This window comes from Schistocerca piceifrons, chromosome X, assembly GCF_021461385.2.
Source record: "Schistocerca piceifrons isolate TAMUIC-IGC-003096 chromosome X, iqSchPice1.1, whole genome shotgun sequence".
Classification (NCBI taxonomy): domain Eukaryota; kingdom Metazoa; phylum Arthropoda; class Insecta; order Orthoptera; family Acrididae; genus Schistocerca; species Schistocerca piceifrons.
The window spans coordinates 795,150,612-795,176,464 of record NC_060149.1 but is presented as its reverse complement, the minus strand read 5'-3'; the positions used below and the strand labels follow the sequence as shown (position 1 = coordinate 795,176,464).

The 25,853-nt window shown below is 45.2% G+C and overlaps 1 protein-coding gene and 1 non-coding gene across 2 annotated transcripts in view; both read right to left on the bottom strand.

Annotated features, from left to right (window-relative positions):
* LOC124721558 (calcium/calmodulin-dependent protein kinase type 1-like) overlaps positions 1 to 25,853 on the bottom strand; it is a 496,340-nt gene that overhangs the window by 202,590 nt on the left and 267,897 nt on the right. The window lies entirely within an intron of this gene.
* Trnay-aua lies at positions 19,999 to 20,086 on the bottom strand. The gene is given in 2 exon segments: positions 19,999 to 20,034; positions 20,050 to 20,086. It is a non-coding gene; the product is annotated as a tRNA-Tyr (tRNA).

Here is a 25,853-nt window from a genome sequence, read left to right as displayed (position 1 = left end):
GAATGTGCTGGTCAGGGCAGCAGTCGAACATTCTCTGTATCCAGAAAGGCCCGTACAGGACCTGCAACATGCGGTCGTGCATTATCCTGCTGAAATGTAGGGTTTCACAGGGATCGAATGAAGGGGAGAGCTACGGGTCGTAACACATCTGAAACGTAACGTCCACTGTTCAAAGTGCGGTCAATGCGAACAAGAGGTGGCCGAGACGTGTAACCAATGGCACCAAATACCATCATGCCGTGTGATACGCCAGTATGGCGATGACAAATACACGCTTCCAATCTGCGTTCACCGCGATGTTGCCGAACACGGATGCTACCATCATGATGCTGTAAACAGAACCTGGATTCATCCGAAAAAATGACGTTTTGTCATTCGTGCACCCAGGTTCGTCGTTGAGTACACCACCGCAGGCGCTCCTGTCGGTGATGCGGCGTCAAGGGTATCCGCAGCCACTGTCTCCGATCTGATAGTCCATGCTGCTGCAAACGTCGTCGAACTGTTGTCTTGCAACCGTCCCCATCTGTTGACTCAGGGATCGGGAAGTGGCTGCACGATCCGTTACAGCCATGCAGATAAGATGCCTGTCATCTCGACTGCTAGTGATACGAGGCCGTTGGGATCCAGCACGGCGTTCCGTATTATTCTCCTGAACCCACCGATTCCATATTCTGCTAACAGTCATTGGATCTCGACCAACGCGACCAGCAATGTCGCGATACGATAAACCGCAATTGCGATAGGCTACAATCCCACCTTTATCAAAGTCGGAAACGTGATGGTACGCATTTCTCCTCCTTGCACGAGGCATCACAACAATGTTTCACCAGGTAACGCCGGTCAACTGCTGCTGGTGTATGAGAAATCGGTTGGAAACATTCCTCATGTCATCACGTTGAAGGTGTCGCCACCGGCGCGAACCTTGTGTGAATGCTCTGAGAAGCTAATCATTTACATATGACAGCATCTTCTTCCTGTCGGGTAAATTTCACGTCTGTAGCACGTCATCTTTGTGGTGTAGCAATTTTAATGGCCAGTAGTGTATAAATCTGTGTGTATACGCTGATCAACTAGAACATTATGCTGTTATGTCCTTCCTCCTCCACCCCTCCCCCCCCCCCCCCACCACACACACACATACACACATACCCCATCACCTAACTCCCGTCAATAGGGGGAGTGTTCGATGAGATCTAACGCCACATTCAACCACATCCCAGATGAGTTCGATGGGGTTCAGATAAGGTGAGTTGGGTGACGAGCACGTTAATTGGAATTCGTCACTTTGTTCCTCGAACCACTCCGTCACAGTCCTGGTCTTGTGACATTGTGCATTATCTTGTTTGAAAAATCACACTGCTCTCGGGAAACATGATCGCCATGAAGGGGTGGACGTGGTATGCGACCAGTGTACGATACTGCTTGGCCGTCATGGTGCCTTGCACGAGCTCCAATGGACCCATGGATGCCCGTGTGAATGTTCCCCAAAGCATAATGGGCCCGCTGACAGCTTGTCTGTATCTCATCACACAGGCGTCAAGGAGTTGTTCCCCTAGAGGACGATGGATTCCCAGCGGCATGACGAAGAAGTTATCGGGATTCATATCAGACAATGCAACCCCCTGCCACTGCGCCAACGTCCAGTGGCTATGGTCACGTGCCCGTTTCAGTCTTAGTTTCTGATGTCATGGTAACATTGGCACATGCACAGGTCGTCGGATGCGGAGGCCCATAGTTAGGAGTAATAATAATAATAATAAATAATAATAATAATAAAAATAAGAAGCAAAAGACTGCAATGGGCTGGACATGTTGTTGGAATGGAGGCAACAAGATGGCCCAAAATCACAATGGACTGGATCCCGTCAGGCAGCAGACCAGTGGGAAGACCTAGAAAGAGGTGGATCGATGGAGTGAGAGAAGACCTGTTGCAGCTGGGAGTCACGGAAAACTGGAGACAGATAGCAGAAGACAGAGACGGATGGAGAGCTCTAACTGTGGTGGCGCGCGGTCCTTTGGGCCTGATCGCGTGAATAATAATAATAATAATAATAATAATAATAATAATGGGATGTGATGCGGGCCTCCCGTCAGGTAGACCGCTCGCCTGGTGCAAGTCTTTCGATTTGACGCTACTTCGGCGACTTGCGCGTCGATGGGGATGAAATGATGATGATTAGGACAACACAACACCAAGTCCCTGAGCGGAGAAAATCTCCGACCCAGCCGGGAATCGAACCCGGGCCCTTAACATTGACAGTGTCGCGCTGACAACTCAGCGGACATCGTTAGGAGCGTTCGGCGCTCTGTGTGTTCAGACACCCTCCTACTCTGCCCAGCATTCAAGTCTGATATTAGTTCCGTCACAGTTGGCTGCCTTGTCCTGTTTTACCATTCTGTCCAGCCTAAGACATCAGAAATCCGTAATGAGAGGTGGCCGCCTAACCTCACGACAAAAATGTTCAAATGTGTGTGATATCTTATGGGATTTAACTGCTAAGGTCATCGGTCCCTAAGCTTACACACTACTTAACCTAAATTATCCTAAGGTTAAACACACACACACACACACACACACACACACACACACTCACTCACACGCCCGAGGGAGGACTCGAACCTCCGCCGGGACCAGCCGCACAGTCCATGACTGCAGCGCCATAGACCGCTCGGCTAATCCCGCGCGGCTAACCTCACGACATCCGGACGTGGTGTCCGCCCCCGGTAGCTGAGTGGTCAGCGTGACAGACTGTCAATCCAAAGGGCCCGGGTTCGATTCCCGGCTGGGTAGGAGATTTTCTCCGCTCAGGGACTGGGTGTTGTGTTGTCCCAATCATCATCATTTCATCCCCATCGACGCGCAAGTCGCCGAAGTGGCGTCAAATCGAAAGACTTGCACCAGGCGAACGGTCTACCCGACGGGAGGCCCTCGTCACACGACATTTCATTTCATCTGGACGTGGTTTCACCCTGGTTTCGCCCCGTGTTGAAGACACTCGCCACAGCTCTCTTCGTGCAATTTGCTCTCGGTCAAATTCAGACAGACCGCGCGCCTTCCCCATCCTATACACGGACTGCACCGTCATTGATTCTACAAGCATCGTACATGTCTGGCTAGCAGTTATTTCCCCCAGGTGACGCTGCTGTCTCCTGGATGGGTTTATATCTACAGTAGAACGGTGGTTATAATGTTCTGGCTGTTCAGTGTGTGTAGTAGACATCGCTATGGAGCTTTGTTGCGAGTGCGCACGCACGTAATAACGTCTTGCAGTCACTGCAGAAGAAATGTTTGTCACCGGGAAATACGCATACGTAATACGTGCTGTGCGTCGGGGAGTGGGAATATTGATGGCCATCCGTATTCAGGGTGAGACATTATGCACAATTCGTTTATATATTGTAACAGTTAATTATTTTTTGTGTAATAATAACAGAACATGCAACGGTTCCTGCTGTTGCCCGAGAGGTACCGTGAACGCTATGGCCATGTTGTGATAATGATGCATAGTTACCAACAGAAGAGAACACGAGTAGCACTTTAACGACGACCTACGAAAACCCACACCAATGTGCACAGCCCCTTCGGGGAATCTAATCAGCGAACTTTTTATTGCCGCCATTTCTCCACAGTTAGCAAGTCTTAAGGCGGCGCACGTTTTATTGGTTCGTCTGAGGAAATATTCCTTAGCAGTGAAGTCACCCGTGTGTTGTCCACTACTGCACTAGAGTAAGTGGACAGCCAGGAGAAACGATACAAACAGAAAAATGTAAACGGAAGACACCTGAAATGGGGACATTTATCCGAGAAAAGGGCAAGCGTCATGGTTAATAGTTCTGGAAGACAAACTTTCACTCTTACTTCCCAGTAATTTAATTTTTAAGTTGAGAAGGGAGAAACAGCGAATTATTTTTCTGAACAGTACGATGGAGTGGGTGGTAACTGTAAACCGTTTGCCAATTTATGGGCCATTTTTTCCATTAACAAACAGCTCTGTCAAAGTACGTATCTAGAGAACCAAATAAATACTGGGTTAATTGGGTATTATAATGACTAGAAATTCAGAGGGTACCATATCCTACTTTTCGAATGAAGTTCAAACGAATGAACGTATTTGCTGTGGCTGCTGCGTAATTTATCATCAGATCCTTGTATCTTTCTGGACAAAATTTCCAAAGGCGAATAAAAATGAGCTGTTGTTAGTAATTAATGGGTTTGTATTCTGCAGTTTTCCAGCAGTCATTTATGATTTGTTATGTTAACCGGGCACCTAGAAACGACGGAGAGGCTCCGTCCCCGCCGCAGCCGCAGTGGTCCGCAACCTCACGACTACCGCAGTGCACTTCACTGCTTCGCCGCCCCACACCGAACCTATCGTTATTGTACGGTTCGGTCCCCAGACCTCGCTGTTTGGTCCCCTCCACCCTACAACCATTTCGCAGTTTTTTTTTATTTTTTTTTTTTTTACAACAGAGGGCAGACAGCCCTCTGACCCAACACGCTGAGCTACCGTGCCGGATTACCACTAGACCAACGAGTCCGAATTTCGTTATACCAGGCAGGCAAGACTATGGCAGAAGCACCTTATTGTCTCTGGCCTTTTATAGAAGTTTATTTGCGCATACATTAATCGGGTAAACAGTGCAGTCTGTCGGGCACGTGACACGATTGACTCGATGATAGGTAATTGTGGACTTTAAACGCAGTGACGCTGCGCCAAGCGAGGGCGCGTATTTCCAGCAGCGGCCGTGTAACACAATAAACACCCGATTGCTAGCGCGCGCCGACGTCAGCTGCGCAGACACTCCGAGCTGCTGCCCGACTGCTGCTATTTGTCTTGCCATTACAATCCGGCCACATCCAAAGCAAGCTAATAAGGTAAACTGATTATTAATTCCACTCTCCTTTGTAACGCAATTTTATTCTCATTAACATTACCGGTGTCAGCCTGAAGGGAACATCTTAAGATATACGAAGATTATGGAAAAATATAATGTAACCCACTGTTTATATTCTTGGTCAGCCACTGGAATGAGAATCAATATTTTTACACCCGCTTGGGTGGGATACAATGCAAAACCTCAAGTGAAAGGCTTTTTGCGGTGTACGGATTCCTCGTCATCTAAATACGAAGGGCATTCAATAAGTAATCGAACTCATTTTTTTCTGACAGCAGGTTGGTTTCATTCAAGATTCCAATACATCATACACTGCTGGCGATTAAAATTGCTACACCACGAAGATGACGTGCTACAGACGCGAAATTTAACCGACATGAAGACGATGCTGTGATACGCAAATGATTAGCTTTTCAGGGCATTCACACAAGGTTGGCGCCGGTGGCGACACCTACAACGTGCTGACACGAGGAAAGTTTCCAACCGATTTCTCTTACACAAACAGCAGTTGACCTGCGTTGCCTGGTGAAACGTTGTTGTGTTGCCTCGTGTAAGAAGGAGAAATGCCTACCATCACGTTTCCGACTTTGATAAAGGTCGGATTGTAGCCTATCGGGATTGCGGTTTATCGTATCGCGACATTGCTGCTCGCGTTAGTCGAGATCCAATGACTGTTAGAAGAATATGGAATCGGTGGGTTCCGGAGGGTAATACGGAACGCCGTGCTGGATCCCAAGGGCCTCGTATCAGTAGCAGTCGAGATGACAGGCATCTGATCTGCATGGCTGTAACGGATCGTGCAGCCACGTCTCGATCCCTGAGATGGGGACGTTTGCAAGACAACAGCCATCTGCACGAACAGTTCGACGACGTTTGCAGCAGCATGGACTATCAGCTCAGAGACCGTGGCTGCGGTTACCCTTGACGCTGCATCACAGACAGGAGCGCCTGCGATGGTGTACTCGACGCCGAACCTGGGTGCACGAATGGCAAAACGTCATTTTTTCGGATGAATCCAGGTTCTGTTTACAGCATCATAATGGTCGCATACGTGTTCGGCGACATCGCGGTGAACGCACATTGGAAGCGTGTATTCGTTATCGCCATACTGGCGTATCACGTGGCGTGATGGTATGGGGTGCCATTGGTTACACGTCTCGGTCACCTCCAGTTCGCATTGACCGCACTTTGAACAGTGGACGTTACATTTCAGATGTGTTACAACCCGTGGCTCTACCCTTCATTCGATCCCTGTGAAACCCTATATTTCAGCAGGACAATGCACGACAGCATGTTGTAGGTCCTGTACGGGCCTTTCTGGATACATAAAATGTTCGACTAATGCCCCGGCCAGCACATTTTCCAGATCTCTCACCAATTGAAAACGTCTGGTCAATGGTGGCCGAGCAACTGGGTCGTCACAATACGGCAGTCACTACTCTTGATGAACTGTGGTCTCGTGTTGAAGCAGCATTGGCAGCTGTACCTGTACACGCCATCCAAGCTCTGACTCAATGCCCAGGCGTATCAAGGCCGTTATTACGGCCAGTGGTGGTTGTTCTAGGTACTGATTTCTCGGGATCTATGCACCCAAATTGCGTGAAAATGTAATCACATGTCAGTTCTAGCATAATATATTTGTCCAATGAATACCCGTTTATCATCTGCGTTTCTTCTTGGTGTAGCAATTTTAATGGCCAGTAGTGTATTAGTCCCTCTCTTCTGGCTACAAAACACTATTTTTCAACATAATCTCCGTTCAGTGCAACGGGCTTCCACCTTTATGCCCACGTGGTACCACTACACTGGTCGACGTTGGAGCCACAGTGTTGCTGCATCAGTAACCTCTCGATAATCCACGTACTGCTTCTGGCGGGGAGCAGCTCCGCACAGATGGTCGTTCGTTGCTCTTTATGGTCCTCTGTTAGGTGGCTAGGGACGTAGCGGGCGCACACCTTTGAGTACCCGAAACTGGTGCACGAGTGGGTCAGCTCGAGCAACAGAGACGTCCAAATGGGAAGCAATGTGCGTGATTGTTATCCGTCGATCACCTCGAATGAGAGTGTCCGCACGTCCCAACATTGCGGAAGTCACTGCTGTGTGTCGCCGGCCGGCACGTGGGAGATGGGGCAGGTTTGCGATGATCACAGACGCCTCGCCGGATGACCCGCCGTGCTTTTGTTCACTGTCAGGTCTCCGTGGACATTCTGCAAGCGCCTGCGAGCATTTGCGATGATCTGGTTTTCCATCAAAAGAAGCTCAATGACAGCTCTCTGCTTGGAACGCACCTCATTTACGGACGCTATTTTGAAGGCCATGTATAGCACCGCCACCTACCGGAACTTTATGAACGACAAGGGCTGAAGGAGAAATATTCCACTATGTCCCACAACAAATACTGCATTTCTTAAACGGTAACTGGCCAAGAAAAAAATGTGTTGCATTACTTATTTAACACCCCTTGTTTAAGGGCAGTCAAATGGAAATGAGACAAACGGAAAAAAAGTAAATAAACAGTTTATAACTTCAAAAGTAATTGTGATAACCGTTAATAAATTTATCCCTCTGTGAGAGAAAACGACCGATGCCTTCATGCAAAAATGTTTCCGGTTGTCTGCGGAACCATAACTGTACCCAGACGTGCACGCCTTCGTCCGAAGCAAATCGATGGCCTCAAATGTCTTTCTCCAGCGTTCCAAAAACCTGTAAATAATATGGGGAGAGATCGGGACTTAATGGAGGATGTGTAAGGGCTTCCCAGCAAAAATTCTGTAGCGTAGCCAAAACCTATAGGCTCGCTAACATGGTGTCAAAATTGTTTCGAGTAAGTTGCAGAAGTTTTGCTGGGACGCCCTTGTACATCCTCCGTACAGTACCAATCTTTCCCAACGCTGTTGCCATATTTTTGGAGCCCTGAAGGAAGACACTCGTAGCTGTCCATTCGCTTCCGAAGAAGCGGTGCACGACTGGGTACAACCACGTTTCCGTAGGCAACCGCAAACATTTGTCCATGAAGGCAATGGCCGCCTTATCTCACAGTGGGATCAATTTATTAATAGTCATCACGATTACTTTTAAAGTTACGAACAATTTACTTACTTTTTTTTGTCTGTCTCGTTTTCGTTTGACTGCCCCTTGTAGTAGACGGAAAAAAGTTTCAGGCTTCGACCTTACATGGTGCTACTACAAAATCTCGCTGACAAACAGAGAAACGATACGTTAAATAAAACTGAATTTGTGTATTTGTTCAGGAACATAATCATTTCGACAAGTCGTTTGTATGCTGTGGCCTACGCAACGTGACCGGAAGGTTTTGAGAGTGAACAACAGTAATTCAAGTATTACATTCTGCTGAAGGCATGTACGAAAAAGTTCACAAAACGTATTTAAACGTTATGACAAGAGGCCCATCACATTTTCGATATTTTAACAGAAATGGCAGTATCGCTGGATGGTGGCAATTTGCATAATGTACGACATATTCTTGACACGTTTCACTGTTTTTCAATTTTAAATTAGGCAAACACACGCCCAGTGTTCAAACATCCATATTTAACTTCGTACCATCACTGAAAATACAGGATGCTATTCCATCTAGCTAGGACCAGATGTTACAGTGTTCCCTAGTTTTGAAAATATGGTATGAAGAAGCTGATGATACTCTGATGTAGCGAAGCATGTTGACGGACGTACACCGATGAGTGTCGCGTATGCCTTCAACCAGACAATCGTCGGAGACGTGTTTGGAGGCAACCTGGTCAGGTTGAAAGCCTTAGACACACTGTCCAGCGAGTGCAGCAAGGTGGAGGTTCCCTGCTGTTTTGGAGTGGCATTATGTGGGGCCGACGTACGCCGCTGGTGGTCATGAGAGGCGCCGTAACGGCTGAACGATACGTGAATGCCATCCTCCAACCGACAGTGCAACCATATCGGCAGCATATTGACGAGGCATTCGTCTTCATGGAGGACAGTTCGCGCCCCCATCATGCACATCTTGCAAATAACTTCCTTCAGGGTAACGACATCGCTCGACTAGTGTGGCCAGCATGTTCTCTTGACATGAACCCTATCGAACATGCCTGAGATTGAATGAAAAGGTCTGTTGATGGACGACGTGACACACCGACCACTCTGAGGGATCTACGCCGAATTGCCCTTGAGGAGTTAGACAATAGACAATCTGGACCAACAGTGCCTTGATGAACTTGTGGATAGTATGCCACGACGAATGCAGGCATGCATCAATGCAAGAGGACGTGCTGTTGGGTATTAGAGGTACCGGTGTTGGCAGCAAATTTGACCACCACCTCTGAAGGTCTCGATGTATGGCGGTACAACATGCAATGTGTGGTTTTCATGAGCAATAAATAGGCGGAAATGATGTTTATGTTTATCTCTATTCCAGTTTTCTGTACAGCTTCTGGAACTTTCGGAACCGAGGAGAGGCAAACCTTTTTTTGATTTGTGTATAAACATGACCGCTCTAGCCCAGAGACAGGTCCAACGGAGTGCATTACGTACAATTCTTCCGAAAGAACGGTGCAAACAAATCGTTTATAGATTTTTGTGTTCTCAAGAAAAAACTATGTCTCACAGTGGTAATTCTGTTCTTTAAGCAGCACTACCCCTAGTAGCGAACTTTAAGATCATAAGGTCCTGCAGCGTTATTTCATTATAATGAAAAATAAACAGTGCTCCAGTTATGCACAGCTGCAGTCGATAACACGGGCGGTCGCAGTGCGAACGAATATTCAGTGATCGTCACGAACGTAATGTAAAGTCCACAACGCGTCCAGATGTTGCTCGTAATAAAACAGTCGAACTAGGGTTCGAAAATGGTTCAAATGGCTCTGAGCACTATGCGACTTAGCTTCTGAGGTCATCAGTCGCCTAGAACTTAGAACTAATTAAACCTATCTAACCTAAGGACATCACACACATCCATGCCCGAGGCAGGATTCGAACCTGCGACCGTAGCGGTCGCTCGGTTCCAGACTGTAGCGCCTAGAACCGCACGGCCACTCCGGCCGGCCGAACTAGGGTGACAAGACTCTGCAGCGTGCCACATAAATCGACGGAAGAATTATCAGTGTGTCTTCTCAGTAAGGGTAACGTTCGCTTTAAAATCTTAAACACCAAATTCAGCACAAGCATGTGGAGAACGTCAATTGATCCCTGTCAAACAGAAGTTTCATCTACGGAAACGTAGCGTGGGTCTTCGTTTCTCGCAAGTTTTAACACACTCTCCAAATGGAGGTACGACACGCACTCCACCTTGCTTACTACATCCGACTACCTTTTCCCATCCGCATTCTGTGAAGCCTCACTTTCTCAAACACGCAGAACACCTTCGCCTTCCGCATGTCTCCAGTAAATTGGAATCTCTTGAGAACCCTGGCTTGCCGCCGTGGCTATGACAGCACATCCGCACTTCCTTTCGTCTACAAACGGCTAATAGTTCAACCACATTTCCCTCGCAGACCATGAATAAATTTTTAAATTCCATCCATCCTACCAAACTAAAACTTTCTATCCAAAACAGAGGCTATAGGCCCCCACCCCCCCCCGTCCATCATTCCCACGTAAATGACAATTTACGATTCCCCAATTCCTACACCCAACTATCAGTTTTTTCCCCCACATACATCTCTCGTACTTTTTCCAGTAATATCCTCTCCAGTACCTTTTCAACCCAATTTCATTACCGACAGTTACCAGGCGTCCCCTACTATCATCATCTTCAAAAAGCAGACCTGAGATGTCCTGAATTCATCGCTGTTTATCCTGTTCAAAGAAATGTTCAAATGTGTGTCAATTCCTAAGGGACCAAACTGCTGAGATCATCGTTCCCTAGACTTACACATTACTTAATCTACCTTGAATTAACTTATGCTAAGAACAAGACACACCCTCATGGCCGAGGGAGGACTCGAACCTCTTGCTGGAGGGGCCGCGCAATCCGTGACGTGGCGTCTCAAACCGCGCTGCCACTCCGCGCGACTTTATCCTGTTGAAAGCAAAGGCTGCCCTGCCAGTCCACCTCCTATACAGTAATGTAAGTCACGGATAAGTAACAAAACTACATTTACATATGTTTAATTTTCTTCGGCCTACGAATGGAGCTTGTTGAGGACCATGGCTATTGACCAAAGGGTACTCCTCAGTATTTCCATCCTAACATTACATATGTTACGGACTGTTATACACAGTCTGATCGAAGTGTTCCTCTCAGCTGCCTGTTTTTTATTTAATGTTGTGGCAGTCCTTTATTCCAAAGACAGAAAATATGGAAAAAAATAAAGAAAAACTGAAGACCGTGAACAACACTGAATTTTGATTAGACTTTTCACGCCTGCCTGGAGGAAATGGTTACAGGTAAATGAAGCGAGTGGTATTTTAGAATTTCTTCAAGATGAGGAATTGACTTATTTGGAGAATGATTTGATGGAAAGGATCGATTATTTTCTGCACGTGTTCCACGATTTTTACACCTACCGAGACTTAGACGCAACTAACAGTATTTTGGTTCAGTATGTGGTTTTTCCTTTATTGTAATAGCATTCGACGTTCGTGAAAAGACGAGTCCATTTAAACAGTGTATGTCAACGTTCATAGTGTATGCTGTACATTTTTGGCCTTTGTTTTGCGAAAGTGTACAGAAGCCTATCAGAACAGTACTGCTTCAGTTCACTTTCTTGAAATCGTACCGAGCATGGTGGAGACGTCGGTTTCACTGTTATCACGTTTCTCTACATTTGTCAGAAAGTAGTCTCACTGTGAACATTGGTATGTTTTATATCAATTTACTCATTCTATCCGCTGTCTGACGCCACTGAAAAAGCGCCTCTGAGGTAAATTATCACCTATATGTCAACCGATAAATTGATCTTGAAGAAAAACATTCGTCTCTAAGCATTCACTAGTTTTCCGAAATCCTCATGTTGACAAATTGAACTGATGACGAAATGGTTCAAATGACTCTGAGCACTATGGGACTTACCTCTGTGGTCAGCAGTCCCCTAGAACTTAGAACTACTTTAACTTAACTAACCTAAGGACATCACACACATCCATGCCCGAGGTAGGACTTGAACCTGCGACCGTAGCAGTCACACGGTTTCGGACTGAGCGCCTAGAACCGCACGGCCACCGCGGCCGGCTGATAACGAAATATTAGGGATGTTTTGGGCTACGTCATTCCCACTGCATAGCATAGTGTTTAAAGAGAAATGGTAGAAAAATACATAGCAAAATTAAACGGATGAGTGAGAAAAATTTGAACAAAGGATAATTACTACAACATGTCACTGTAAATGCCTCAAAGTAGTTTACAGTTCCGAAACTATGAAGTTAAGCTCTATTTCACGATAATTATAAAATAAATTGACATTCCTAAATGAACAATTAATTTGTTACAATCTTTGTTCTAACAATTCACCACTTTACATCTGGTAACTGGAAAACCATCGAATCATAATATAACCTCTATTTCCTGGTGATGAAGGATCCAATTAGACACTTCTTTGACGACTGTAAGCCAATTACGTGTATTTCACAGTCGCAAACCGACGTCGCACTGGCTCCAAATGTACTAGATTTGAAAATGTCACAAATATTGCGAGAGACGCTCCAGAATATTCAAAAGATTGATAATTCCGTGGCTGTGTATGAGCTGTTAATAAATTTTGTTTTGTGCTGACGTGCGTAATCCAGCGTTTCACGGGCGCCAATGGCTGGCAGGGTCAGAAGACAGAGAGCTACAGCTGTACCAGCAGTTTGGCGAGGCCGCAAATTGATGATTATGACGATGATGGATTTGTGCGGCGCTCAACTACGCCGTCATTAGTGCCCGCCGCAGATTGAGATTATATTGGTACGTAGACGGACTACTACTCTTCACTTTGTCCAAGACGCCATAAAATGATACTGACATCTAAATTTACCGTTTACTTTAGGACCTCCGTATTTACAGTTTAAGTTATTTAAATGTTCACGGATTTCGATAGCAAGCAAGTGTTTTAACTAAAGCCTTTGCCTAAAGTGTACTAAATCCACAACCATGCCGTTATGTCAATCCCCTCTCCCCACCCCTTCTCTCTCTCTCTCTCTCTCTCTCTCTCTCTCTCTCTCTCTCTCTCTCTCTCTCTCTCTGTGTGTGTGTGTGTGTGTGTGTGTGTGTGTGTGTGTGTGTGTGTGTGTGTGTATGTGTATGTGTGTGTTTTTGTTTGTTTTACCTCTTCACGCTGAAACGGTTGGAAGCATTTGGATGGAATTTGTAATAGAGATAGTTTATACCATGAAAAAAAAAACAAAAAAAACACGTAGGTAGGTATATACAGGGTGTTACAAAAAGGTACGGCCAAACTTTCAGGAAACATTCCTCACACACAAATAAAGAAAAGATGTTACGTGGACATGTGTCCGGAAACGCTTAATTTCCATGTTAGAGCTCATTTTAGTTTCGTCAGTATGTACTGTACTTCCTCGATTCACCGCCAGTTGGCCCAATTGAAGGAAGGTAATGTTGACTTCGGTGCTTGTGTTGACATGCGACTCATTGCTCTACAGTACTAGCATCAAGCACATCAGTACGTAGCATTAACAGGTTAGTGTTCATCACGAACGTGGTTTTGCAGTCAGTGCAATGTTTACAAATGCGGAGTTGGCAGATGCCCATTTGATGTATGGATTAGCACGGGACAATAGCCGTGGCGCGGTACGTTTGTATCGAGACAGATTTCCAGAACGAAGGGGTCCCGACAAGAAGACGTTCGAAGAAATTCATCGGCGTCTTAGGGAGCACGGAACGTTCCAGTGTATGACTCGCGACTGGGGAAGGCATAGAACGAGGAGGACACCTGCACTGGACGAGGCAATTCTTCGTGCAGTTGACGATAACCCTAATGTCAGCGTCAGAGAAGTTGCTGCGGTAAAGGTAACGTTGACCACGTCACTGTATGGAGAGTGCTACGGGAGAACCAGTTGTTTCCGTACCATGTACAGCGTGTGCAGGCACTATCAGCAGCTGATTGGCCTCCACGGGTACACTTCTGCGAATGGTTCATCCAACAATGTGTCAATCCTCATTTCAGTGCAAATGTTCTCTTTACGGATGAGGCTTCATTCCAACGTGATCAAATTGTAAATTTTCACAATCAACATGTGTGGGCTGACGAGAATCCGCACGCAATTGTGCAATCACGTCATCAACACAGATTTTCTGTCAACGTTTCGGCAGGCATTGTTGGTTATGTCTTGATTGGGCCCATGTTCTTCCACCTACGCTCAATGGAGCACGTTATCATGATTTCATACGCGATACTCTACCTGTGCTGCTAGAACATGTACCTTTACAAGTACGACACAACATGTAGTTCATGAACGATGGAGCTCCTGCACATTTCAGTCGAAGTGTTCGTACGCTTCTCAACAGATTCGGTGACCGATGGATTGGTAGAGGCGGACCAATTCCATGGCCTCCACGCTCTCCTGACCTCAACCCTCTTGACTTTCATTTATGGGGCATTTGAAAGCTCTTGTCTACGCAACCCCGGTACCAAATGTAGACACTCTTCGCGCTCGTATTGTGGACGGCTGTGATACAATACGCCATTCTCCAGGGCTGCATCAGCACATCAGGGATTCCATGCGACGGAGGGTGGATGCATGTATCCTCGATAACGGAGGACATTTTGAACATTTCCTGTAACAAAGTGTTTGAAGTCACGCTGGTACGTTCTGTTGCTGTGTGTTTCCATTCCATGATTAATGTGATTTGAAGAGGAGTAATAAAATGAGCCCTAACATGGAAAGTAAACGTTTCCGGACACATGTCCACGTAACATATTTTCTTTCTTCGTGTGTGAGGAAAGTTTCCTGAAAGTTTGGCCGTACCTTTTTGTAACACCCTGTATAAGGTAGCCTATCAATCGTTGTGGAGATGAAAAAGTGTAGCCCACGACGCTCGAAAACCCATACTTTATTGATCCATTATTTGAGAACGAAAGGTCTTAGTCATTTACAAAAACCATTACACTTACTGTCAAACCTTTATGAAACTTTATCGCTGACGAGCCCCACAAAATGGTGAAAGGAAAAAAGTTTATTACTTACTACATTTTTGCTGTTCATACAGTGAAACTGCCGCCGAGGCACAACGGTTATTTATTACTCCTCTACTACTAACTGTATTCACGACACGTTTTGTAGACAGTATTCACATATACCACCTAATGTACCAGCACAATTTTATCACTGGACGACACAAAAAGTTAAGAAAGTCCGACGTCAAGTACTGAAATGCGTCAGAAAGTGCCGCATTGCACTCTACTTCTATTCACAACACATTTCGCAGACTGTGGCCATGTATACCACAGGACCCACCCGCAAAATTAGATCACTGTACAGAACATACTTCGTGAGATACGACGTCAAACACTGACCTGCGAGGAAATAAAACTGCAGAACGAAATTTGCTATATACAAGTTGTTCTGGCTGAATCACAAGCGCCGGAACGAAGAAGAAGAACGCAAGACCAGAGAAGGCGGTGAAACAAAGTCGGCCAATGGTGCGCTGATTTGGACCGCACCAGGATAGGAGTGACATCTAGCCGAAGTGAATGCAAGCTCCACTCCTGGCTGCCTCGCCCGGGTAGTAGTGGACAGGATTCGCAGAGTATTAACACGGCCTAGCTGAGAGTGCTATGACATCAGATTGTAGTGATCCATATCCATTGGTTGTTTGAACATCGTGTATAGCACGGACTCTGATTTACATTGCATGTCGCCCATTGCTTGCGTCACTTTTTCTAAATCCAAAGTTAAGTATTGTCAATCTGCTTTACAGAAATAAAACTACTAATGTTATTTGTTTGATTCGTTGTATAGCACTCCGAGAACGCAGCAGCCCCTAGGCATCCTATACGAGACAAGTGGGCAAGACCCAACACAGGTGAAACATTTGTGCAAATATGCGTGTAATATGTTAAATGTATTTAAAATAAGCGTACGTGGACAAAGCCACGGGTAAACAGATCATCCTAAACACCTGGAACGATTTCAACCGAATTTGGTACACAGATTAGTTACCGAGCGAGGTGGCGCAGTGGGTAGCACATTGGACTCACGTTCTGGAGGACGATGGTTCAAACCCGCGTCCATCCGTCCAGATTCAGTTTCTCCGTTATTTCCCTAAATAGCCTAAGGCAAATGCCGGGATGGTTCCTTTGAAAGGGCACGGCCGACTTCCTTTCCTAATCCGATGGAACCGATGACCTCGATGTTTGGTCCCCTTCCCCAAATTAACCAACCAACATATTATGCTCATAAACTAAGAATAATTGCAGAATGTGGTGCCACACAACGTGGCACTACACAAAACTGGCGCTAATAGCATAGGCACATAGGGAACACACATGGCACAGATCTCAAAGTCCACGGTATTGGTGGTAAGTTAAGAAAACCGTCCCGAAACACATGTGCTATAAAACGCCACTGTTTCCTGCGCATATACCGCGACATCAATATGGGATACGATCACCATGCACACGTACACAGGCCGCACAACGGGTTGGCATACTCTGGATCAGGTGGTCGAGCAGATGATGGGGTATAACTTCTTACTCTTGCACCAGTGCCCGTCGGAGCTCCTGAAGTGTCCTAGGGGTTTGAAGACGTGCAGCGATACGTCAACCGAGAGCATCCCAGACGTGCTCGATTGGATTTAGGTCTGGAGAACAGGCAAGCGACTCCATTCGCCTGATATCTTCTGTTTGAAGGTACTCCTCCACAGTGGCAGCTCGGTGGGGCCGTGCGTTATCATCCATCAGGAGGAAGGTGGGATCGTCTGCACCCCTGAAAAGGCGGACATACTGGTGCAGAATGACGTTCCGATACACCTGACCTGTTACAGTTCCTCTGTCAAGGACATGCAGGGCTGTATGTGTACCAATCATAATCCCTCCCCCACACCATCAAACCACGACCTCCATACAGGTCCCTTTCAAGGACATTAAGGGGTTGGTATCTGGTTTCTGGTTCACGCGAGATGAAAACCAGGCGAGAATCACTGTTCAGACTATACCTGGACTCGTCCGTGAACATAACCTGGGACCACTGTTCCAATGACTGTGTGTTGTGCTCTTGACACCAGGCTTTAAGGGCTCTCTTGTGAGCAGGGGTCAGTGGAATACACCTAGCAGGTCTCCGGCCGAATAAACCATGTCTGTTCAGTCGTCTGTAGACTGTGTGTCTGGAGACAACTGCTCCAGTGGCTGCGGTAAGGTACGGAGCAAGGCTACCTGCATGCAGTACTCCGTGGCCGTCTGTGGGCACTGATGGTGAGATATCGGTCTTCTTGTGGTGTTGTACACTGTGGACGTCCCGCACTCTAGCGCCTGGACACGTTTCCTGCCTGTTGGAATCGCTGCCATAATCTTGAGATCACACTTTGTGGCACACGGAGGGCTCGTGCTACGACCTGCTGTGTTTGACCAGCCTCCAGTCGCTCTAGTATTCCAACCCTCATAACTTTATCAATATGTATTATTTGAGCCATTTTCAACACACAGTCACCCTTAGCACGTCTGAAAACGTATGCACACTTACTCGCTGCACCGCACTCTGACATGCACCAACACACCTCTTCGTATGTGGACTACTGCCAGCGCCACCGTCCGACGACTGCAGGTCAAATGAACCGCATGATCATACCCCGAGGTGATTTAAACCCGCAAACCACCCACCAGAGAGTTGTTTGACTATGCATCAGCATTATCCTTAATTTATGAGCATGAGTGTACTTACGATCTAGAAATAAAAAATGTGGGTGTAGGAACCAGCAACCTCCTATTGCGGTAGGGGTGATGACACACACACACACACACACACACACACACACACACACACACACACACACACACACACACAGAGAGAGAGAGAGAGAGAGAGAGAGAGAGAGAGAGAGAGAGAGACTAACACAAGATTGGAATAAATACATGTCTGGGCTTGATTTTATATACACTACTGGCCATCAAAATTGCTACACCACAAATATGACGTGCTACAGACGCGAAATTTATCCGACAGGAAGATGATGATGTGATATGCAAATGTTTAGCTTTTCAGAGCATTCATACAAGGTTGGCGCCGGTGGCGACACCTACAACGTGGTGATATGAGAAACGTTTCCAACCGATTTCTCATACACAAACAGCGGTTGACCACCGTTGCCTGGTGAAACGTTGTTGTGATGCCTCGTGTAAGGAGGAGAAACGCGTACCATCACGTTTCCGACTTTGATAAACGTCGGAATGTAGCCTATCGCGATTGTGGTTTATCGTATCCCGACATTACTGCTCGCGTTGGTCGAGATCCAATGCCTGTTAGCAGAATATGGAATCGGTGGATTCAGGAGGGTAATACAGAACGCCGTGCTGGATCCAACGGCCTCGTATCACTAGCAGTCGAGATGAGAGGCATCTTATCCGCATGGCTGTAACGGATCGTGCAGCCACGTCTCGATCCCTGAGTCAACAGATGGGGACGTTTGCAAGACAACCACCATCTGCACGAACAGTTCGACGACGTTTGCAGCACGACGGACTATCAGCTCTGAGACCCTTGACGCTGCATCACAGACAGGAGCGCCTGCGATAATGTACTCAACGACGAACCTGGGTGCACGAATAGTAAAACGTCATTTTTTCGGATGAATCCAGGTTCTATTTACAGCATCATGATGGTCGCATCCGTGTTTGGCGACATCGCGGTGAACGCACATTGGAAGCGTGTATTCGTCATCGCCATACTGGCGTATAACCCGGCGTGATGGTATGGGGTGCCATTGGTTACACGTCTCGGTCACCTCTTGTTGGCATTGACGGTACTTTTGAACAGTGGACGTTACATTTCAGATGTTTTACGACCTATGGCTCTACCCTTCATTCGATCCGTGCGAAACCCTACATTTCAGCAGGATAATGCACGACCGCATGTTGCAGGTCCTGTACGGGCCTTTCTGGATACAGAAAAATGTTCGACTGCTGCCCTGGCCAGCACATTCTCCACATCTCTCACCAACTGAAAACGTCTGGTCAGTGGTGGCCGACCAACTGGCTCGTCACAATACGCCAGTCACTACTCTTGATGAACTGTGGTGTCGTGTTGAAGCTGCATGGGGGCTGCTGTACCTGTACACGCCATTCAAGCTCTGTTTGACTCAATGCCCAGGCGTATCAAGGCCGTTCTTACTGCCAGAGGTGGTTGTTCTGGGTACTGATTTCTCAGGATCTATGCACTCAAATTGCGTGAAAATGTAATCACATGTCAGTTCTAGTATAATAAATTTGTCCAATGAATACCCGTTTATCATCTGTATTTCTTCTTGGTGTAGAAATTTTAATGGCCTGTAGTGTATATAACGTTTAACCACGGGCAGTACTGCAGGTTAAAGTAGTACAATAACAATTTTTAAATCTAGGTTAGGCCAACGAGTATCACGTACAGTCTCCGAAAATTAGAGCAACAGGAAATCCAGTGTAAGAATTGTGAGTTATTCCTGTTAATTAATTGTATAAGAAAACAATTTTTATCCTTGAGATGTTCCTGGTATAATTCCTTAGGCATTTTACTACTCATTGATAAGAACGCTAGTAATTTCAGTCAGTTTGTTGTGAGCTTATTTGGCAGAAGCTCGGGCTCCTGCCGACTGGCAGCAGGGGTTGGTTAGGGAATCTTCTGCAGCAGAGCAGGTGGCGCCACTCGAGGCTCGACCTCCACCGCGGCAAAGCGCGCTTTGTCTGTGTAAAGCGGCCAGTACAGCGCGGTTTGCTGTCCGCAGCTCCCGCCGGCTCCCTCGGCACTCTACAGCCTGATTAGACTAGATCGCGCTGAAGGACGGCCGTGTGGTCTCGCCCTAGTGGACGCTCGAGTGCCGCCAGACGGGCTAGCGCACGGTAATTACTGCCGTCCAAGGCGACGTCTTGCACTATTTACCATGGAACTAGATATCTACGTCACTTTACACCATCCTTCGACTGTGTTCACAGTTATAACGATTTGTCTCCGTTAATTATCGAAGCAGAATAAATGTTTTAAAATTTGTGCTGCGGCCGGGACTCGAACCCGGGTCTTCTTGCTTGCTAAAATTTTTTTTTATAGGCAGAAATGCTAACCGTTACACCACCACAGCACAATGGTCAACATTGCTACACGAACTACCGAAACTGAGTGCCCTCCCTCTCGTTCGAAAGAGAGGTGTACCGGTATGAAATGAGCGTTAAGATCTTCGACCATAGATATTGGTAGACTGGTCATGAAGTATATTTCGTGGCACCAACATCTCTACTGCTATACCACGTGACTATTGGCAAAACAATGGTGGTATCCTGTTGTGCTTATGGTTGTACCGAGCGTTTTGTGAAGCGAAGTAACATTAAATTTCACGTCTAAGTATTATTAGTACAATTTAGCGGCATTTCTTGAATACTGATAAACTATTGTGTGTATCATATCCTTACCCAGAACGCCACAGTTACGTAAATTGGCGGTTTGAAGTGCTGTGTGTGTTTCCAGGCGCACATTGCAATCGTATATATTTCTTGAAATGGTAAGCTACAAAGCTGCTTTTTCTCTTTCGTATAGGTTTCCAAAGGATGAAGGGTGCAGGCAGATGTGGATACAGGCAGTGAAACGAAAAGATTTCAAGCCTACTGCGCACACACGCATCTGTTCGAAGCACTTTGAAGAAGATATACACACACACACACACACACACACACACACACACACACACACACACACCATATATTGTGTGTGTGTGTGTGTGTGTGTGTGAGAGAGAGAAAGAGATATTTATTACCAATAACCCTTCCCACTCCAAAAGCAATGGCAATGTGCATTGTTACTACATAAGAAGAAAGGATGATTTTTACTATCCTGGATTAAATCTGACTTTGGTACAAAAAGGGGTGAATTATGCTGGTATTATTTTAAAGAACAATTTGCAGAAACAAGTTAGGGGTTTGATTTCTCATCAGGGTTTAGTTTTATTTTGTACTTCCCAGTTACAAAACATACGAATATCAGAAACAAATACTGAATACCATTTGCAAAAAGGTAGTTGTATGACCTATGTTAGTTTCCAGATAATAAGCTGTAATGTATGGGATAAATAATATGCTGCTACAAAAATCTTTGGTCATTTACCAAAAAGCATTAAAAGCCTGACAGATAGCCAACCAGCATTTAAAATCAAACTAAAATAATCTATGAATGACAGCTCCTACTCAGTAGACGATTTTTTAGGTATAAATAAGTGATTGGAAGAATTGTCATGTAATGATAGGTCTACCTTTCACTAAACTGACACATCATTGCGAAGTATCGTATTCATGATCTGTGGAACAAGTATTCATGTAAGTAGGTACTGATTTTGTAGATATCTTATTTGATACATCTACGAAACAAACTGTTTAAACCAAAAAAGAGCTTTCAAATGAAACTGATTTACGTTTTGTGGGTGAGCGACACAATTGAGTTCGTTACATTCGATGTGAACACGTGTGTTTACGTTACAGGTTTCGTTGTTTATGCCGATTTATGAAGTCTATAACACTTTCTACAACCAAGGCACTAAAACACCACACGCAATATTTACATTTTATGCAGTGCATAACGCATATTGTTAGTAGAGAATGCATCTCATAATTGGTAACACTGAAATATTCGCGGCGAATATATTGCCGAACATCGAAAGTGTTTCAGCAGTTCACAAAGTTCATTGTGAAGTAATGGCTATAAAACTAAATTTGTACCGTGGTTATGCAATAATTTATCATTTCTAGCTGTGTTTACATAAGCTACATTTAATGTGGTGAAGTTAGCAGGAAATCCACTGAGAAATACTGGAAGTGAAATCAAGAATCAGAATGCTGCCTTGAACTCCCGCCGACGTTCTGCCAACAGTCACGTGATTCTATGTTGCAGCCACGCCAGATGTATAGCTGCTGCACTGCTTGCCCAGTCTATTAGTATCTATGGTCGAAGGTTAAGATACTAATATGTCGATAGGGAACATTTGTTGTGTACGAGCCTTAATATTTTTTGTTTGGTTGGTATGAGATCTGTCAAAGATATTTAGTATACATCAAGTCTTCGTGTTAACAATGTCGAATTTTGTACCAGAAAGTGATGATTTGCGGAAAGCATTAATTTTTTGTTTTCGTTTGAAAAGTGTTGCAGAGTCGCATCGAATGCTTGTCGAGGCATATGGTGATCATGCTCTATCAGAAGTAACATGCAAAAGATGGTTTCAACGGTTCAGAAATAACGATTACGATGTAAGAAATGAAGAACGTGGAAGGCCACCAAAACAGTTCGAAGACGCCGAATTGCAAGCAATATTGGATGAAGATGATACTTTGAGTCAGAAGAAAATGGCATCAATGCTAAATGTTGCACAGCAAACAATTTCTGACCGTTTGAAAGCTATGGAAAAGATCCAAAAGTGTGGAAAATGGGTGCCACATGAATTGAATGAAAGACAGATGGAAAACCGAAAAACCATTTGTCAAATTTTGCTTCAAAGACATGAAATAAAATCAATTTGAATCGAATTGTTACTGGCGATGAAAAATGGATTTATTTTAAGAATCTTAAACGGGAAAAATCATGGGTTAATCCGGGACAACCATCAACATCGACTGCAAAACCAGATCGATTCGGCAAGAAGACCATGCTCTGTGTTTGGTGGTATCAGAAAGGTATGGTGTATCATGAGCTTCTAAAACCCGGTGAAACTACTTATCGCTACAGACAACAAATGATCAATTTTAACTATGCATTGATCGAAAAAAGACCAGAATGGGCCAGAAGACATGGCAAAGTAATTTTTTTACACGACAATGCACCTGTACACAAAAGTAAAACTGGTTCAGGATACAATCAAAACACTTGGCTGGGAGCTGCTACCCCACCCGCCGTATTCACCAGACTTGGTCCCTTCCGACTACCACTTGTTTTCATCAATGGGACACGCATTAGCTGAGGAACACTTCGATTCCTACGAAGAAGTCGAAAATTGGATGTCTGATTGGTTTGCTTCAAAAGAGGAACATTTCTATTGGCGTGGTGTCCACAAATTGCCAGGAAGGTGGTCAAAATGTATAGAAAGCAATGGTCAGTACTTTGAATAAAATGTATTTACTTTTCAATTCAAAATTTGTGTTTCATTTACACAAAGAAACGCTTATTTCATACCGGTACACCTGGTATTTGGTGCTCAGATACTGATGTATTCGGTCGGGAACGTGTATATTTATTGATGTAATTCCCTATTAGTCAAAGACCAAAGTTTTCCAGGCCATGTGCTCTGTCCATACGGCATGCAAAATCTGCGTCTACTTCTCTCGTAAGCTCTTCACTAGACTCAAAACTGGCACCGCACAAAGTTTGTAACAGTGGAATGAAGTAAAAAATTACAGGGTGGCGAATACTATGGATGTTATAGTAACTGTTACATAAAACCCTTACTCTTTCTATTGGCTAATTACCTTCGTAGGCAGGATTGCTGGCCTGTTATTCAGGCCACTGCAAGTGTTTTTCAACCAGTTCGTCCTGAAAACAAGTCTTAGTCTTTCAGACATAGAAATACGACTTGCCTTGCCATATCATTGGATTCCATCTACTGCCTTATGTTCGTTTCCGGCGTGAAGTGGTGAAACACTATCATCCACAACAACCAATCGGCACTCAGAATCAGATTTTCTTAAAATATATGAAACAATACTTTGACACTACTCCTCACATTTTTAAAATTAGGATTAAGCAAATTCAGCACCCATTTAGTACAAAGATTTCTCACAACTGATTCTTCGCGTTTATTCCCCATACTCATTTTTCTGATACTCCTATGACATCATCTGTTTCGTACGCCTTTATCGTCGGTCGCCCAATACATTTTGTACACTCTTTTAAAGTTTTCATCCGTGGTTACAAGTTTTGTTATGTCCCACATTTCGACCATCTTCGAGAAGAGTACCGTGAAGCTTGGATTCCGTCTTCATTTCAAACAGATTCATGTAAGCCTACAGAAAGTTTTCTTGTTTATTGCCAAACTACCAGTTTTGTGAGAGCATTGTATTCCAGCTTATCTGTCACTACGAAATACACACACACACACACACACACACACACACACACACACACACACACAAAATAAACAGAACTATTCCGCAGTTAAGGTGACACTTCTCTCATTTTTTGGTGCATTATACAGGGTGGTTAGAAATAGTCTAGAGAGTTTGTGACGATGTCGCAGGGTAGGTTCTGCTGACAAGGGAACATCCCCATCGCACCCCCCTCAGATTTAGTTATAAGTTTGCACAGTGGATAGGCCTTGAAAAACTGAACACAGATCAATCGAGAAAACAGGAAGAAGTTGTGTGGAACTATGAAAAAATAAGCACAATATACAAACTGGGTCGTCCATGCCTAACATAGGCAATATTAAGGACAATATGAGCCGAGGAGAGCCGTGGTCCAGTGGTTAGTGTGAACAGCTGCGGAACGAGAGGTCTTTGGTTCGAATCTGCCCTCGGCTGAAAATTTTGCTTTCTTTATTTTCGCAAAGTTATGATCTGTCCGTTCGTTCATTGACGTCTCTGTTCACTGTAATAAGTTTAGTGTCTGTGTTTTGCGACAGCACCGCAAAACCGTGCGATTAGTTGACGAAAGGACGTGTCTCTCCAATGGGAACCGAAAACATTTGATCGCAAGGTCATAGGTCAACCGATTCCTCCACAGGAAAACACTTCTGATATATTCTATACGACACTGGTGACAGCATGTTGCGTCACATGGCAGGAATATGTTGTCGACCCACCTTTAGTACACTTGGCGAATGGGTAAAAAGATTCTTCTACCTTGCCCGATTTAGGTTTTCTTGTGGATGTAATAATCACTCCAAAAAAAGTGATGAAAAAATAAGGGTTTGTCACATAAACTGAAAATAAAAAGTTAAAATTTTCGGTCGAGGGAAGATTTGAACCAAAGACCGCTAGCTCCACAGCTGTTCACGCTAACCACAGGACCACGGCTCCCCTCGTCTCACGCTGCCCTTAATATTGCCTATATTGCACATGGACGACCCAGTTTGTATATTTTGCTTATTTTTTCATAGTTCCACACAACTTCTTCCTGTTTTCTCGATCGATCTGTGTTCAGTTTTTCAAGGCCTATCCACTGTGCCAACTTATAACTAAATCTGAGGGGGGTGCGATGGGGAGGTTCCCTTGTGAGAAGTAACTGTCAAGTAAACAATTCGATATGTTGCGCCGTTTCCAGGTTAATTAGCAGTGAAGTTAGCCAATCAAGCTGCTGCGTCCGCAAACTCAAGCGACCCGCCAGATACAATTAGCGTCAGTTGTTCTCACAGCGTAGATGATAGTGCACGAGAGAGCTCAGCCTTCTGCTCGGGTTCGATCCTTACTACCGTACAATGTACAGTTTTTCTTTCGCTCTTTTGTTCGGTTTTAAGAAACCAAACTAAGAACAAGTGTGGCGACACTGCCTTGGCGGGCCGCTTCAATTTGAGTGCGCTAAGGCCTGATTGGGTAACTTCAATGTTAATTAACTCAAAACGGCTAAACGTCTCTAATTTTTTCCTATACAATTATTTCTCAACACAGCCTACCCTGCAAAACCCTTGCAAGATTTTCAGTGTGTTTCTGACCACCTTGTATGTGGACATAAAGGAAACAAAATTGGTCGGCCGGAGTGGCCGTGCGGTTCTAGGCGCTACATTCTGGAGCCGAGCGACCGCTACGGTCGCAGGTTCGAATCTTGCCTCGGGCATGGATGTGTGTGACGTCCTTAGGTTGGTTAGGTTTAATTAGTTCTAAGTTGTAGGCGACTGATGACCTCAGAAGTTAAGTCGCATAGTGCTCAGAGCCATTTTG